The sequence below is a fragment of the Chinchilla lanigera genome, unplaced genomic scaffold (assembly GCF_000276665.1).
Source record: "Chinchilla lanigera isolate Chin_1 unplaced genomic scaffold, ChiLan1.0 scaffold00075, whole genome shotgun sequence".
Lineage (NCBI taxonomy): Eukaryota > Metazoa > Chordata > Mammalia > Rodentia > Chinchillidae > Chinchilla > Chinchilla lanigera.
The window spans coordinates 5,195,914-5,207,304 of NW_004955476.1; positions in this window are offsets into that span (position 1 = coordinate 5,195,914).

Genomic DNA, 11,391 nt, shown 5'->3' on the forward strand with positions numbered 1-11,391 from the left:
CAGAGCGGCAGCACACAGCTAACCCGCAAGCACTCACCAGGGTGGAATGGGGGAGGAATTGCCTCAAGCACTCTTTTCCTGTCCCTTACATATGCAAACTATCCACCCCAGGGCGGGTGCAGCTCTCACACCCCTATTCAAACTCTAATAGCCTGCACCAGGACCGCAAGAGGCTTTGGGGGGACACACAGACACAAACCATAACAGTGGGGAAGATCAGCAGTCAGATTACCCCATCCATCACACAGCTCCTGCAGATGTTCATTATGTGGGGTAGAAATGCGAATGTTAAAAGTACTACTGCAAAGTTCAAAGAAGGACGTGAAGAGCATTTTTTCAAAAGGTGGGGTTGCATTAGCAAACACCTAAATTTTCTGAAATAGAATGTTGGTAGAAAAATAACTGTCAGTGTTACTCTTGCTGATGAATCAGAAAGAAACTTGCAGTTGAAATCTACAGACACAGAGACAATAATTATGTAATGGAGGCCATCTCAGCTGCTGAGCCTGTGGTGATTCAGGAAGAAGAAATTATAAACAATGAACTTATATATTTAATATGGAGGCTGTCAAGAAAAGTATTAAAAGTGTACTACCTTTCATATTTTGTCTACTTACAGTAGAAAAAAAAACTAAACAAAAACATTGGAAAAACTCAAATAAAACACACAGAAGAAGCTAAAGGAATATTCTATCTCTGGCACAGCCTTAGTATATTGACTGTGGGGGAGAGGGGTGCTGGAGAAAAAGCCACCTTTGTGGCTGCACCTTCTTTTTTTACTGCTCAAGAGACTGGAGATGAAATTCCTGTACCTCCTCAGACTTCTCAGCAGAATCCTGGTTGTACAGAAAGTTACTTCCTAAATGTCAGCAAGTGCCTCACCTACAGAGGGAAGCAGCAAGTACCTTGACAATGTTTTATCAGACCTAAATAATTCTAGGTTTACCTGAAAAGACAGGCCTAGAACACAAGAAAAAAAACTGTGTTAGTTCCTAAAGTTTTACCAGGAAATAAAGTTAGTGAATCCAGTCAGAGGCAAATGTGGGGTACGTTTAGGAAAGGAAGGGTGCTTGGAAGTTAGTTCAGGAAGAAAGTTAAGTGCAGAGTTTGCAATACTGAAAAATGAGGACAAAGCCACTGACTCCTGTAGTGGAGCCTCAAACTACAGGATTATCTGTGTCACAGTTTATGACACTCAGGTTCTCTTGATTTAGGGTACTTACATGGTGTTTCTGTTTTGGAAAAGTTTTGAACCTTGAATAAGACTTGGACCTTAAAGGATTTTTTGGTAATGTCATGACACTCTTAGAGATGCCTAGAGAGGATCAAAGTACTCTGCATGTAGGATGGATATTTGCAGACTGGAATGTGGATGCCTGTAGATAGAATAATGTCCCCCAAGATATTTACATTTTAATATTCATAATATTATAATATTATGTAATATTCATAATTGTTGCATGTTTGAAATCGGGGTTTAAATGAGTGTTCCACTGGAAGAGAGATATAACTGCTGAAGAGGTGAAGACATTATCAATCAGAGATAAAAAATGTGACAATATTATATCAATGGCCTTAATGATAAGGAAAGGAGCCATAGGTAAGGAAATGCAACAAATGCAAAGTAGAATAAAACACAGAAAGGAAAATTATTTTTCACCTACTGCCTAGAGGAATACTGGCCCTTCTGACATCCTACTATCAATTCAGAAAAACTCATTTTGGGTTTCTGAAATTGCACAAAAGAAGGGGAAAAAATGTGCCACTTAAAACCAGTAAGTTTGTGATAATTTATGGAACAGTAATAGGGAAGTGAGACATTTTCTCTTCCTGTACTCACGTAACAAGTAAACATAAGAATTCAGGGATCACAGGGCTGGGGATTTAGCTCAGCGGCAAAGCGCCTGCCTGGCAAGTGCAAGGTCGTGAGTTCAGTTCCCGGTACCGGAGAAAAACAAAAAAAAAAAAAAAGAATTCAGGGATCACAATCAAGGAAGTTATGAATTGTTTGAAAATTTAAAGCATGAATATATTCATGATGAAATAATACTGGAAAGAACCAAGATTCAACAGAGATGATGAGTCATAAAGACAGATTTTAAGGAGCATAACACTATGTTCCACAAACACATCCCTTAGTTGTCCACTGTAAATTTTTTGCTTTAATATAATAGTAGGTGGCTGTGCAGCTCAGCACCTTTGCCTAAGGCACACTGGAAACAATCTTTGTGTTTACCAATTTGGCATGATGAAAGGCAAGGCATGTACATGTGTGCAAAAGTGTCAAACCAAGATTCTCACCAACATGCTTCATCTAACGGATTTTGCATATGTTTACCTGAGCATTACAAGTGTTTAATACACTCACACCACACTAGGATTTGTTTCTAAAATTTTTTCCCCCCCTCTGGTAGAGTTACCTCAGTTCAGTATACTAGCACATGAAAACCAAGATTTGCAAGTTTTAGAGGAGCTCAAAAGTGAATCATCAGATTACTCATACATGGATGATAAAGATAATTGATTATGGTAAAATACACGCTTTCATAACAAAAGCGTGGCTTGGGTCTGTGATATGCTGCTGCTGCTCCTGCTGCTGAGGATGATGTTGGATTTGACACTGGCCGTGTGAGCCAAAATTCCTGGGATCCTGAAACGGAGCAAGAATCCACTAATACAGACACAGGGAATGTAGGTGTCCCTGAGTTAGATGACAAAGAAACCACAGTGTGAGAACATATTTGGCTAGTCAGAATGTTGCAAAATTGTCATGCAACCAAATGGAATGATCCAATGGTAGAATCATGTCTGAAAATATAGTGCGGATCTTGGCAGGGTAAACTGGAGTGAACAGGATGCCAGAACTACCACTGAATGTTAGAAGATTCTGTAAAATACACAAAGGCTGAAATACAAGTAAAACAGTATGTATGCACTGATAGCCATTTCTTAGGGCACCTCATGAGCTGAACTGGAAACGTTCATAGGTCTGCTGTATTTCACAGGGATTTCTCTTGGTAATCACAGGGATGTAAAAGACAAGGAAAAGCGATGGGTCAAACTATGATTGATCAATATTGCATGTCTCTATCTGTTTTCATGAGAAACCACTTTGAAGATATCAATATGTAATACAACAAGCATTGCTAATTTCCAAGCACTTTTCAACTCTGTATTGTCTGTACTGTTCTTTTGCTACTTTGTAAAAGGTTGTCTGTCTGTTAATGTTTTCTTTCTTTTATTTTTAAAATTAAAAAAGGCATAAAAATTTATGCCTTTGTAGATGTGAAGGCTTATTATACTTTCAATTTAGAAAATTATCCTGAAACTCAACCACCAGGTCCTTATTCATACAGTAATAAACTGAATGATTTCTTGAACAGACTTGCTCCTCCCATCTCCCAAATAATCAGAATTTGACATTTAACAATTGTTTTACCAGTTTCCAGTTGATGCCACATTTGCTAACAGAACACAAGTTGACCAGCACAGGAACTGTACACAAGAATAAGGCAGAAATTCCAAATGAAATGCTGAAATTTCAATATAAAGAATTGTACAGTAAAATCTTTGGACATCAGAAAGATTTATATTGGCCTCATACAGAGCAAAGAAAAGCAAACTGGTACTGTTGATGTCAGCATTGAAAAATGATGGAAATACAAAACTGAATCCTGATATGGAAACTTTCTACAGCAAAAGCAGAGGTGAAGTAGATGGTGTTGAAGAGTTATGCTACAACTATGATGTCACTTGAAACACAAAGCTTGGACCGATGGTTATTTTCCTTGATCCTAAACATGTGTGGAATAAATAGTTTTATAACTTACAAAGAAAATAGCAAGTGCAAAATATTTTGGGGAAATTTTCTTAGAAGACTAGGACTGAAATGTGATCATTTATAACAGCAGAGAAACAAAATGTTTCTGCCAAGAGAGCTACACCAAACTTTGTGGAACATACTGGTGAGCTGACAGATGAACAGGTAGGTGAAGCATCCCAAAGACCTATTATAACAGGTAGATACCAACACTGCCCTACAAGAAAGGACAGGAAAACAGAACAAATGTGCTATCAGTGTAAGTGACACTTGTGTGCGAGATACACAGTTTTCATGTGGGAAGACTGCCTTGGGTGTGAGAATTGAAGCAAAGATTATTTTTGTTGTGGAAGTCTAATGGTATTTTCATTGAAGTTCACATAGGTTTTTATTTATGATGTTATTTCTTAGGCTTTACAAGCAAGTACACAGACATTATGAAAATGTGGTGACTACTCATTCATTAAACATTTGGGATTTTATTTTATTGCCATCTTATTTTCTTCTACTTAGCTGTGATAATTGAAGTAAGGATTATTTTTCATAGAATGCTATCAGTGTTTACATTGTACTTCATACAGTAATTTATTTCTGATGATATTTTTAGCTTTTATCAGCAAGCACAGAGCTGATGTGAAAATGTTAATGTTTATTTCAAATGTGCAGTACATATTAAAAATTTAATATTTTATTTTATTGATAGTTTATGTTTCTGCTAGCAACACATTGCATAATATAAGAATACCCTGAGAAAACACCAAGACCACAGAGATGTCAAGTGTGTCCCACAGAAAGGCCAGGAACATGCTGTAGTCATGTGTGCCAACTGCATTAGGTGTGATAACTGAAGTAAAGATTTTTTTTGTAGAGTGTTATCAGTATTTTCATCATAGTTTATAGAGGAATTTATTTCTGCTGTGCTTTTTTACACTTAATACACCAGAAAACAATTGATGCTGAAATTTTTCATGCTTTAATATAAGTGCTCAATAGATATTAAAAGTGCAATACTCTACTTTTGGAACATTTTTTTTCCTGTAAATCGTGCATTATTTAATATAATACAATTCATACAATTAAAATTAATAATTCATCAACAGGACTATTTCAGCAAATGAATGTGGGCTTGAAACATCCATGGTTATTGCTCTTCATGACAAAAATGTGTCATGTTCCATGGGATTAAAAAGGTGGTGATAGATATTGACAGTTAAATGTATTGAGTTTAACATACAGATATGCACTGCCTTATAAAATTTACATAAAAGTTTAGTAATAAATTTGTTTGAATGTTTCATCATTTTTCAGATAAGGGAATTGAAATGACAGAGGTTAAATAACTTTCTAAATCCACAGCAGGCAATGGATGAAATGAAGATTTCAACCCAAGTCAGTCTGCCTCCAGAGACAAAATTATAAATCTCATGACTCTGAGATCAAGAAAGATGAAAATAGTCTTTGGTATGAAATAGCTCAGTAAGTTTTAATATTCATTATTTTTTTTTACTGGAAAAAGAAAGAGGAAAAGAAGGAAGCATGACCAGTGATAATCTTCATCCCTTTATTTTGTCAGGAATCAGAATTTCTTTTTCTGTTTTAATCTCCTTAAGGTTTACCAAAGGAGGTATATTAGAGTTTTTACTACAAGTAACATAGTTTTATTTACTGCTGGTACCCACAATTTGTATAAAAGTACAAAAAGAATTTGAAAGATAGGCTCTTTGAGGTTATTTTGATCATACCATCTGGGTAATACTCAGGAGAATTGTCTGAAAAACTTCTTTTGTTTAATTTTCATTGTCTGAAAATGAAGATAAAAATGATTTTATCCTCTCCAATCAAATTCATATAGCCTCATTTCAGGACTTGAAGAATTTATTATTCTGTCAGAGCAGCTGAATCTTCACAACTTATGCATAATCACTCCCAAGACAGACAATAATGTTGGTGAACACTTAAGAAATAATTCCAGTGTAATAATGAACACAGTTACACTTCCATGAGAAATTATTCTGATAAATAGAAAAAAAATGAGCTATAATGCCATCCATAAAGATAAGTTTAATACCTTCTTTTCAAAATGGGGTCGACCAGATGTCACTCTGCTCAAACTCTTCACTCACTTTTGTCAGCTCCCAATTAGCTGGAATTACAAGCCTCTTGAACAACATTAAAGTTTCAGTACCAAAACTTAGCCCAATATTTGAATGACTTGCTTGCATTCATGATAAAGTGAATATATTTTTCCAGATGAAAAATGAAAAGGCTTAGTGCCCATCAGCTTCTGACTTTAGTCTGTTCACTAGGAGCAAATGAAACATTACCTCTGATGGGAAACATTTAACCAATCTGTCTTGTATTAGTAAGTTTGTAGATTTAAAAATTAAAAACTATAAGAAAATAAATCCAGATTTGTATTATTTATTACTTAGGCATCTAAGTAACAGTGTAATTAAGTTCAATTTTAATCAGGGGAGTAGTGGAAATTTGTGTGTCTTGTATGGTGCGGATATTGTAATTTGATATGAATCCTTTTGCCTTTTCTTTGGCCTTGGTTTCTTATATTTTGGAACTCTTATCCACCCTACAATGGGTGCTGGCTGTCAGTGATTCAGTCAGATAGAATTACTGTGTTCTGTTCACAGTACTGATTAAAAAACACATATCATCAGGAGTATGTATCAGGAGTAAAAAACACATATCATCTTACCAAAAATGTAAGAAATAAATGTGATGGCTTTATTATTTCAAATTTGGAAGCATAAACATAGAACAAATTAACTTCTAGTCTATTCATATCTGTTCATTTTTTTTAATGTGGCATTTAGAATTATATCTGTGGTATTTGTACTGAGCTACCTCCCCACCTCACACTGTTTGGAATTTAAAAAATAATTGAGATGAGTTCCAAATTGCTAAATTCCCCAGGATGGGCTCAATCTTTCAATCCTCCTGCATCAAGCTTTTTAAAGTACTGCAATTACCGGGGTTCTACCACACTCAACTTACATATCTGCTCTAGAACTGTGTGGAACTCCTCACTGCATTTTGAAGCAGTTATCCTTTACAGAATTGCTTGCAGACTAAGTCAGTGGGGTGGATCAATGAGGAAACATGTGCAGAACAGGGAGAGTAGGTCCATTTGCACAAAGCAGGATCATAGCTCTTACAGGAAGTTAAGACCTTGATGTCACCAACCCAGGGGGAACTAAGAAAGGATTCTTGTGGGAAGTTGTTTTTGATGATGTAGACATAGGATTGCAAAAGTCCTTGCACAAAGAGTTATGCCACTCTTTAAATGCCTGTCTGCAATGTGGTGTAGGGAACAAAGACTTAGCCATGCAGACAAAGGAACAAGCACATGCACTGTCCTTGTGTTCTGCAAAGCACGTAGTCAAAATCTCTCCTGATCCGGGATTTGGGATTTAATGAGTGGAGATCAATGCTGGTCCCAGACATTCACAAATTCTGCTGTGGGCCGAGATGAAACTTAGAATGATCTGAGGAATGTATATGAGAATACATGTGCTATCTTGCTGGAGTCATGACCAACTTCCACAGGCAGTTCCACAAAACTCAGCCTTCTGTGGATAAATGCAAGGAAAGAAACACTATTCTTGAGATGATACTTATTTTCTGTTTCAAGGTTTATTTGTATTCCCTGGGTGCAAAACATGTCTCTCCAGATTACACACAACTCCATCTGGGTCCTGCCTTTTATTTACTCACCCCTCACTGTCTGGAAGCAATGAAATTTCTGCCATAAAAGGTGATAGCGAAGTGATCCTACTGTTTGCCTCCTCTCCCTCTTCGTGTAACACCGTGAGCAGTTTCACATGACCATTGATACACGGAATGGTTGATACACTGGATCAACTTGAGAAGTCTAGAAGCTTAACTAAGTAACTCAGTAACTCTCAGTTTGGAGAGATGAAAATGTTCTGCACGTGGATAGTGCAACAGTTTGCACAACAGTGAAATGCACTTACTGCCAATCAACTACGTTTAGAATGGCTTACAGGTTAAGAGTTAGTACATCTTACCAGAAAAGCAAAACTACTTCTACAGTGAGCATGAAGTCTTCAGATTTTACTAAATCCAATGTTAGTGACATAAGAAGCAAATCTTAGCTGAGTTGTTAATACAGTAACTACTCCCAGGCAACATATAACTGTAGAACACAGATGTCAGCTGTCATTCTCCCCTCTACCCTGATACTCCTGGACACGGATAGTGAGGCTGCAGGAGTGACTACCATATGTCCGTATGTGTGGGTCTTGTGCCAGCTCCCAGTAAAAACCAAGCCATTCTTCTGGGACAATTTCTCCCATATTGCATTATTATTCAGCTTTCAGCCATCTAATTTTATTCTATTCAGGGCAATTCCTCTACTTGATATGATGAGGTTGAAGTATTCATGTAATACAATACATAAAATTTCAGGTGAATGCATGTAAAAGGTAAATGTTGCTAAATGTAAAGGTCCTGTGGATGCTCCTTTATCGTTAGAAGTCCCAAAAGGCTCTATGCTTTTGTTTGCCCAAAGGCTCGGCAATCCGTTTCACTCGTTACTCTACCCTCAGTACTAACAACTTACATCATAATTCCTTTTCAGTTACTATTGTACCATAATGCAAGGGGCCACAGGGAGGTTATTTCCCAGAAATGTGTCCTAACTCTTAACTACTTTCCATGCCACCCCAGTGACTGGTTGATAATCACGGTATCATTCCATGGTAAATGCTATCAGTATTCTATTTCACCTTATACAAGGATATCATTTATTTGCCAAAGATATAGGCTACTCAATTACTGACATTCAATTTAAATACCACTTCCTGGAATTATTTCTGTTTTCATTAACGCATCTGATATGAATCTAAAGAAGAAATAAGTACATGCTCCTAAACTGTGATTGCATCAAGTATAACAAAAAATCAACTAACATAAATGTGGGCAAAGGTAAAGGAAATTGATGAAGAACCATCAAGGGGTCAGTAATAGGGAGCAATAAATATCATTCTTAGAGCTGAAAGGGAAGCCCTAGGCACTGTGAAGGCCTTGGAGCCATCACTTTCTGCATGTGAGGATGAGCCAAGAAAAGCTGTGGCTTTGGGTAGAAGAGCTCATTCACTTCCAACTCAGTCCCCAAATATAGGTCAACGGCCAGTAGAGGTCTCTCCCACTTTGCCCCCACTGCACTTCTATATGCTACTGATGCTTTTGGCTGGTTGAACACAACCCATGCATAGACTGAAAGTGACCCTCAAGGTTACACTCCCAGGCAACCTGGGGGTGGGCAGCAACCAAAGAGTCATAGATCTAGAGGAGTACACAGCGTGGAATCAGCACGGCCATATTCCCTTTCCTCAGAAACTTTCCCCTCCTTGGCAGAAGTCATCAAATAGTTTGTTATATTGTGGTTTTTATGTGTTTGAGAGCAAGCCCGAGCGAATCCTCATTTGTTCTCAAACTCTACACTTTGAAATTGAAGCGTTGCAGGGGAGAGGGTAGCCAGCCAAAGCACGGTGGTACATAAGTAGTTTTCTGAGCCATTCTGCAGGGTGATAAGCAGGCATAAGAGTCATTCACCAGTGACAGCAGATTTTCTTTTTGCTGTCCAAACAATCAAACAGGATGGATACTAAAATTACGTCCATTCCCTGCAATTGCAGTAGCTTTTGTAACTCTGCTACAGGCAGTGATTTGAAACGAACCATCAGGTACAATGCTCTGCCAATTTCCTTATTGTGCTAGTTTCTTTTCATTGCTATCTGTGATATAATAACATCAAGATGAAAAAAAGGGTTCAGTAAAACAATGCACCTTAGCTAACGCCTTGTTATTCAGTGTAAGTCATTATTATCTGCTTGGAAAGAAAATTTAAGGAAGTTTTTCTAATATAGCAAGGAGAACACAATCCACTCCCTACACATAAGTTTCTTTTACTGATGGCTACCATTATTTTAGCTTTTGTTGAAGGACAAATAATCATGACATGCATCTTTTCAAAAAGAAAATTAGTGGATTTTTACAACACAAAATGCTTTTCTCCTGCCTTTATGAAAGTGTTACCTTTGGAAAGAAAAATGCATATTAAAATAGCTTTTGCTGTTTTAAATGCATATTAAATGCATATTAAAAATGCATATTAAATAGCTTAAGCAGGGCAGGATCTGATGAAAAGTATTAAGTGGGTCACAAGGTCTCTTGGTGAAAGACAGTTAGGACTCAAGCTGTGTAGCACAGTAAAACTTGTCAACAACAAACCAGGGGTGTTGCATGAAGACCCCACACACCCAGGGTGTGAACCCCTCAGCAGAAAAGTCCTACAAATGTCACAACAAAGATCACACACACATACACATGCACATATTATCTCTAGAAAAGAGAAAATGTTACCAGAGTTTATAGGATAAAATACTTTCAAAATCCTGCTTTTACAAATAAAATCTTCGCCTAGGAACACATAGAAGAAGAAGAAGCCTAATGATCTCAAGTGAAAATAAAGTCTATTTGATAGAAAAGTTTCATACCTGCAAGAATGTCTTAAAAGATTGGCCAATACCACTCATTCACATCCTGGAGGCATTCTTTGACATTTACGTCCCTCTGTACCAGCTGTTCTACAGGAGCAAAGAACATTCAAAAAGCAGACATGTGTTACATCAAACCAAGCCACTCCAGTAGTAATGCAAAAGTGAAAGTATCATTTAACTTTAAAAGCTGTGGAGAAATACATTCATAGAAATACAAGCATCCCAAGAAGCAAATTAACACATGTCTCATGTTCTATTATTAGTAGTCTGAGGCTAGAATAGAATTATCTGTACTATTTATCCAAATCTTTTATTTATTTACTTTTATTAGTACTTGTCTGCAGTAAGTGACAGAATCCCTATGTTGTAGGATTCAGGAATTGTCTGAAAACCAAGAAGCCACCCATCTCATAAAAATATTGAGCATTTATAGAAACCAAATTTAAACGATGATTACTGATAGTAGATATTTGGGAAACAAGATATTAATTGCACTATTTTCTAAACAGATATTGCTGATGCATTCTTTCTGAGATTTAACCCCTATATGGATGCCCTGAGGAATCTCACTCTTGACATCTGTAATTCTCCATCAAGGAACGATTTTGTTTGTTCCTTGCCTATGCTGGCATTCCACAGACAATCCTCGAGCTATCGATTTCCGAAAAGCACCATTAATGAGCCCACATTTATGAATCTTGTCACAAAACTAGCTCATGGGTCAAATCTGATTAGAAAACCTGGTTTTCAGGGATGAAACAGCTTTCTTATGATGGTGTGTCTCATGACCCTTCCGGAGCCAGTCGGTGCTGAGAAAGCTGAAGGGAAAGGGATGTTGAAAGCAACACTAACAATTCCAGCCTTGACTGTGATGCTCTCTACTCACTGACAACCTTAAGAAACTTACATTGCATAAAACGGTTTTACGTTATGGTTCTATACTTTAAAATTATTATGTTAAATCATGTCTCATGTCATTCATTAGATACTATGTGTGCATTAACTATTTGTGCAAATCAGCCAAATCACACA